Source organism: Mustela lutreola, chromosome 2 (assembly GCF_030435805.1).
Source record: "Mustela lutreola isolate mMusLut2 chromosome 2, mMusLut2.pri, whole genome shotgun sequence".
Classification (NCBI taxonomy): domain Eukaryota; kingdom Metazoa; phylum Chordata; class Mammalia; order Carnivora; family Mustelidae; genus Mustela; species Mustela lutreola.
In genome coordinates, this window is record NC_081291.1 from 217,205,724 (window position 1) to 217,213,478 (window position 7,755).

The following is a 7,755-nucleotide window of genomic DNA, read 5'->3' on the forward strand; positions in this document are numbered from 1 at the left end:
AAAGATTTTATTTATTTATTTGACAGAGAGAGAACACAAGTAGGCAGAGAGGCAGGCAGAGAGAGAGGAGGAAACAGGCTCTCTGCTGAGCAGAGAGCCCGATGCGGGACTCGATCCCAGGACCCTGAGATCATGACCTGAGCCGAATGCAGCGGCTTAACCCACTGAGCCACCCAGGCGCCCCTCAGCGTAATATTCTTAAACATGAGACTTTCATTTCCAAGAGTCAGGAGAATTGTGAGCAGGATCTGTGATTGTATGTTTATCTGATGTTTGCCAAAAACAAGCATTGTGGCCCAACGTTAGATGCTCCATGTGTATTCCTCTCTCCTTGTCGGATGCTAAATGGAAATAAATGGCACTTGTTCCCGGGTTTAAATGAATTGCTAAAACCATTACTCTTTCTCCCTCTTCCATTTGCTCCTCTGTTAGTTCTCTCAAATAAAACTAACATAGGAGCTGCATGGAGGAGTTCCTTGAACACCCAGGAGAATGAGCACGACTATTCTTCTGTTTACAAGGGAAGCCACAAAGCTCACCTGGATAGCTGCTGCTTGTCAGTTACCTCAATCACTCCGAATACTTTTCAGTATGGTTTGAAGTTCTCGGAGCATGTCACTTCAGCAAAGCTGTCATAATGATCGTTTTCATCTTTGCCTCCTACAGTCCACAAAATATTTAAGATGTCACAGGAAGATAACAAGTACATCAGTAAAATAACATTAAGAAATTTCAAAATAGCTTCCAAATGATCCAGGTTCTAGGGATCAGGGCTGTTCCTTTTCTTTTTTTCTTTTTTAAGATTTTAGTTATGAGAGAGAGCGACAGAGAGAGAGTACGAGTGACAGGGAGGGGCAGAAGGAGAGAGAGAAGCAGACTCGCCGCCAAGCAGGGAGCCTGATACAGGACTCGATCCCAGGATCCTGGGATCATGACCTGAGCCGAAGGCAAATGCATAACAGATTGGGCCACCCAGGCTCCCCATTTCCCTCTTTTCTGGGGACCTTCCCCTAGTTCAGCAGGAAAGCCAGCTTAGGAACTAAGCCTGTACTCTGAGTGTTTTGGGTGCACGTGCATGTGTCTGACCCTGTGGACAGGCAAGTGGAGAAGGCTGCTCTGTAGAGTGATGCGAAGTAGAACGGACGTGCTCAGAGCAGCTGCTTGTTCGGAGAAGCCTGCTGGATACTTAGCTCTTGGTTCTGCTGCATTCCTGACACCCGGCTGCATTCCTGCCCTGTGCTGCATGAAAAATACTTATGCTCGACAACAACAGTAATACTGACATAATCACCTAACACTAACAGAATCCTTACCGCGTGCCAGGTGCTGCTCTGAGTATTTCTGTAAAGATATTCTTACAGGACCTTAGGAGGTCATGGCAGTTATTATCCCCACTTGACAGCTGAGGGAACCAAAGGTCAGGCAAACGATCACCTGTTCCTTGCGGGGGACACTTGAGAGGAGTATCCGAGTCCCCAGGGCTCTGATGGTGGCCTGTGGGGGGACATGGGGGCTGCCAGAGGGAGGACCTAGGACCCCACAGCCACAGACTGGCCTGAGGAAGGACCCCGAGGTGGAACAAGAGAGCGTCCTTCCCTCTCCAGGTGAATGAGCAGTTCCCCAAGGAAGGCTTAGTGACCCTTCTCAACCCTGGCCACCTGCCATCATGATGTCACAGGGGAGGAAAGGGAAGATCTGGAGCTCTCGAGGGATACAAAGGAGGGTGCGGGCTGCTGCCGTAGAGAACGGGGCCGAGGGTGCTGTCCCTCGGGGAGCCGGTCGCCTTCCACTGGGCACTTCTGGTGGCGCGTCTTGGCAGGCAGAGCAGCAGCTGAGGGTCTGGTGACTGTCCTGTTGTCTCAGGCAGTTCTGGGCAGTGATCCTGGCCTGTCCTTCCTCTGGTGGTGCTGAGTGTGGTTGGTCCTACTTCGCCCAGTGGCCGGAGCAGGCCATCGCCAACACACCGGGGTGGACTCTTAGCACAGGGCAGCCCAGGGACAGAGAGTTAAGAGCCACAGAGACCTACATCTCAGACACTGCGGACGTGGGCCCGGGGACGAAGGCTACGGCCCTGTGTTCACCATCCAGCCGCATGGGCCAGCATGATGCCTGAGCGCCCGGATTCTTAGCCTGGAAGGACCTGGCCCCGCTGCGCCCAGGGCCCATCCTCTTGCGAGACAGGACCATGTCCTGTTTGCTGCCCCGTGCCTGCTTCCCTGTCCTGTCCCTTCTTCCCTCTGCTCTGGGCAATGCAGCCACGTTCCCTCTTCTTAGCCTTGTGGCTTGTGTGGCCTCCAGGGCGTGGCTGGACCCGGCGAGGATGCGGTCTGTCTCCCTAGCTCCCCACTGCTTTCTGTCCCGGACTCACATCCCTTAGAGGAATCCTGCCTGCGAAATGGGTGGTTTTGCCCCACTCCGACCTACAACAATTTGGCGTTTTCACAGGTCAACTGACATGGAGGCCTTTGATATTTGAAACATCTTCCTGCTCATCTGGTAGGAAAATAAACAGAAGGAAACAAAATAGGAACTACTGGGCACCTAACAGACTCCCTAGAGGTGGTGCGGGACAGTTCTCCTGGCCTGTCTGCCTTTCCCAGGAAGGGAACCTTCTTGACAGTGAGCTTTGAGCGTGTCTCCCGAGCTTACCGCGCGGCCCGATTTGAACGTCAGACCAGACAGCTCAGCTCAGACGGGAGCGGGGACAGGCCCAGCCTCGTGGCTTCCCCGGTGCCTTCCCATCCTCACCGTCACATCTCTGCTCCCCCCGTGCTCTCCTTCCTGCTGCCTTTCATTCTGCAGCTGCCTCTTGGTCCTGCCCTGACCCCCAAGCCCCATGAGAGAGTCTGGCAGCTCGGGGGTCTTGTCTGACTCCGTCATTAGCTCCTCCTGCTGTCCTGGAGGCGCCTGGGTCCAGTCCCCCGGCTCCTGGCGACTTCCTGTCTGTGCTGGGTGTTTGGGCCGCAACACTTCTCCTGGCTGGACTGAGAAGTCCAGAGAAGCTCAGTTTCCTTACCTCCACTGTGGGTTTATATCTGAGCAGGCTCTCTCCTCAAGTCCTGTGTCCCTGAACAGCCGGGGCCGACCTCTGGAAGCCCTCCCCCGCCCACCCCCAGCTGCTCCCCAGACCCAGCAGATTCTGTCTGTCTTTCAGGTCTGAGTCCCTGCTGGCCTCCGGCTGGGATCCCATCCTGAGGCCTCAGGGTGCTTGGATACCCACTCCCTAGCAGAGGGCTACCTAACCTGAACCCCCAGACTCTCTCTGCATATCCCCTCAGGATGCCCCCACCCAGGTCACACCAATACACCTGGAACGGACTTTCCACTCAGCATCCTCAGAGGGAGTCTGGTCAGAGATCAGAGAGTCGCCAGTCAGACCTGGGGGCCAGGCTGAGCCGAGCTGCTCAGGGTAAAACATGGCTGCTGCATTGGCAAAGGCCCTGCCCAGGGCCTCCCACGGGCCTAGCCGGTGAGACTGTCGCTGAGTCATCCCTGGGCCCCGGCTGGCCCCTCACGATGTTTGCAGACTTCAGCATCTGCATTCAGCCCCTATGCTAACGGGGACCTACCCAGTCAAACCACCCAGCAGAGCTCTCTTTTCTACACACCCTCTTTATAGCGACTGGTTGTTTAGACGAGCACTCACAACATTCGGTAGAAATGTCTTTTTTAAAAAAGAAGATTTTATTAATTTTTAAAAAGATTTTTATTTATTTATTTGAGTGAGAGAGAGAGATAGATCAATCACAAGTAGGCAGAGAGGGAGGCAGAGAGAGAAGGGGAAGCAGGCTCCCCGCCGAGCAGAGAGTCCGACTCAGGGCTCGATCCCAGGACCCTGCGATCATGACCTGAGCTGAAGGCAGAGGCTTTAACCCACTGAGCCACCCAGGTGCCCCTTATTTATGTATTTTTGAGAGACAGAGAAAGAGCACACGTGAGAGCATGAGGAGCGGGGGCACAGGGAGAAGCAGAATTCCCACTGAGTGGAAAGCCTGTTGCAGGACTGGAACCCAGGACCCACGACCTGAGCCAAAGGCAAATGTTTAGCTGACTGAGCCATCTGGGCACCCTCAACAGAAATGTCTTGAATACCTACCACCTGCCGGGTACCACTCTAGGCCTTGTAGACATGCAGTGAACAAGACAGATGAGGTTCCTTCCCCCATGGAGCTCATAGGCTGGTGGGGACAAATCAATGATCATCAGAGTTGGGTCTGTGGACTAGAGGTGGGCCACAGATCTGCGCTACCAGGTCAGGATGAGTTAATACAGAAGCTGAGTAAAGTGTTCAGAAACTTCTATAGCAATTGGACAGAGTAATTTGTTGAGTCTAGTTTAAAAAAAATCCAATTTCTAAAATAAAATAGTGTTTTTTATTTTTTTTATTATATATATAAACAATTTTTATTGTATATATAAACAATTTTTGTATATATATATTTTGTTGTATATATATGTTTGTATTTTTTGTTTTTTATTGTATATATAAGCAATTTTTATTTTATAAAAATATAGATCTCCGATGGTCTGGAAGTTTAGAAAAATTAATCCTAAACTCCAGAAACTTTGAGAAGCTTTGCCTTAAACTACACTGGGAAAAACTTGGTCTAAGGAGGGTGGTATTTGATGTGACCAGAAGGGTGGGGAGGAACCCACCAGGCAAAAAGCAGGGGAAGGAGCTTTCCAGACAAAAGAACAGCCCATGCAAAGGCCCTGAGGTGAGTGAGAACCTGGAAGACTAAAATAGAAAGGAAGCCGGTGGAGGTGGAGGCAGAAAGAGCAAGGGGAGGTTGAGTAGGGGGGCAGGCAGGGTGTGCGGGCAGAGGCCCGGTCTTGTGAGTGCATTCAAAAGGCAAAGAGAAGCTGGTGAGGTGCTGGAAGTGGGCCATGTGGCCGTCAGCACTTCCTACCTCCCCCTTTCCAGTGACATATGCAGAACAGAAAAGGGACAGCTTCATCCTGGACTCCTCAGGAGGCTTGCCCGATCTAAAAAGATCCAGAAGGACACTGTGATAGCTGTGTCTTTCCTGAAGTCTAGCCCTGAGACAGGTGTTTTCAGAACAGCTTTCTTGCCAAGGTCTGCAAACCTTTTAAAAGATTATTTATTTATTTATTTGGGAGAGAGTGAGAGAGAGAGAGCACGAGCGGTGGCGGGGGGGTAGAGGGAGAAGCAGACTCCCCGCTGAGCAAGGAGCTCGATGCAGGACTCCATCCCAGGACCCCAGGATCACGACCTGAGCTGAAGGCAGACACTTAACTGATTTGGCCACCCAGGTGATCTAGGTGAGTTTAAAGTCTGAACCAGCCCCATAACCAGGTCTCTCTCTCTCTTTCTTTTTAAAAACATGTTATTTATTTGACACAGAGAGAGACAGCATAAGCAGAGGGGGCAGCAGAGGGAGAGGGAGAAGCAGGCTCTCTGGGAGCAGGGAGCCTGATGTGGGGCTCGATCCCAGGACCCCAGGATCATGACCTGAGCCAAAGGCAGGTGCTTAACTGACTGAGCCACCCAGGTGCTCCCCCGCCATAACCATTTTTCTTTTTTTTAAAGATTTTATTTATTTATTTGACAGACAGAGATCACAAGCAGGCAGACAAGCAGGCAGAGAGAGGGAGAGGAGGAAGCAGGCTCCCTGCAGAGCAGAGAGCCCAATGCGGGACTGGATCCCAGGACCCTGAGATCATGACCTGAGCCGAAGGCAGCGGCTTAACCCACTGAGCCACCCAGGCGCCCCATAACCATTTTTCTTATTGCAAAATAATTACTTTGTGAAGGGGATTTTCTACATGAGTTTGAAATTTTAAGTGATGTTGCAGAGATAAGTCATTTCTACCTACCAGAACTGCCAGGAAGCTATAAGTTCTAGTTTACGGTTAAATAAGTCTGGACAAATTCCTAAGAAATCATGGCCTTGATATTTCTTTGGACTCACTTCGTTTATTCTGAAAATGATCATGGAAGACCCACCATTGTTTCCTTGAATAATTAAACTGAAAATGCATATTAAATAAATAAATAAATAAGTTATCAACACATGATGTTGACGGTCATGTTTTGCCGGTGGGAGTGGAAAGCGGACGTTACTTTCCTAGCAATTTGGTGATAGGTAGTCAGAGTTCTTAGAAGTTTTATATCCCTCACCTTTCTGTAAATATTTCCTAGGGATATGATCAGAGACAAAAAAAAAATTTATAGAGGGATTTTTGTTACGGTGACATTTATAAAAATAAACCTCGGGACTACCCTTAAAGTCCCAATAATAGAGAATTTGTGAAATTATGGAATAGCCATATGACACAATATTATATAATTGTTAGCCACTCATATAATGTTATTTGAAAAATGAGGAACACAAAGTTATGTTTACAGTGTTTTTGTTTTTTGGTTTTTTTTAAACACACACATCCTTCAAATGGGCTTCCATAAGACTATTCAGAATAATTATCTTTGAGTCATGGCTTCGGGCAGATTTTTCTTTTTCAATAGTTTAAAAATTCTCTATGATGCGAATTACATATTATATGCATATATGCATATTACATGCATATTACTTTAAAAATAAGTGATCCTGATTTAAAAACAATGGAACTATTTAAAGTATCTGCCACTAGATACCATTCCATGTTCATTACTTATGTAGATTTAAAATTCCATAATCACGAAATGACCTTAGCCAAAATCTTACGGGCTTTAACCGAGGGTGTTTCTGATAGTCTGTCAATTCATCGACTGTGTGGCTGAGGGGCTCTTTAGCACCTTTCGATCACATAAGCTGTTTGGTTCATGGCATTTTCTTGATGAATCCGACGTGAAAAATCTGATTTAGCCCGATGCACTGACTAATCCTACTGGTGACAAGCAGCTTCTGATAAGGACGGGGGAGAGAGGTTAGCATGAGGGCAAGTTTGGGGATTTGACTTCACTGAAACCATTTTCTTTGAGGGATTGGATATCTGATCTGATGTCGGTTACTTCAGATCTTTGAACAAATCATTACACAGGTATTTTGGGTGGGAAGGAGTTAAGTCGAGAAGCAGGGCTCGATGTAGCATTTGTTTTGGAATCCCTTACCTGTTGAGCTGCTGACAACAATAAACGTTTTCTAAATACCTCAAGGAATGAAAGTAGATTGTCTTCCCGTAAGAACAGTGGCAGATGAAAGTTGGTTGTTTCTCTATATTCATTCCAGTGAATGTTTGAGTAGAAAAAAAACAAAACACAAAAACCCCAAAACCAAAACAAAACAGATGAAAGTGACCTATTAAATTTGTCGGGCATCTGTCCGAGGTGTGTGGCCCTCTCTAACTTCCAAGATGGCCTGGGAGAGATATTTATTTTGTAAAATAAAGTTCAGAAAGACAAAGATACCGTCCACTTAGGCCAAACATTCAATAACTCCTGCGAATGGATTGTCAATAGAGCCTTGACATACATTCCTTATTCTGGCCAGGAAGGGGTAGAGTTATTCTCAAGGTTAAGTAAAGGTCACCTCTCTCTGCCAACTGCCACTCAGCAGTGATGGAAAAGCACGGGCTGGAGCTAGGTGCCTGGAAATTTCACTGAAGAAACCAATGGCCCCAGTCTGTCTGTGCACTAGGGTCAGATCTGTTAGTTTTCCCATAATCGCACTGGACTGGTAGTCAGGTAAGGCGACAGATTCGTCACTGATAGAATCTGTCCTGGGTTGACAGTTCTTTAATTTGTGGGCCTTTGTGGTCAGAGGCCATTCTTTCTTTTTTTCTTTCTTTCTTTCT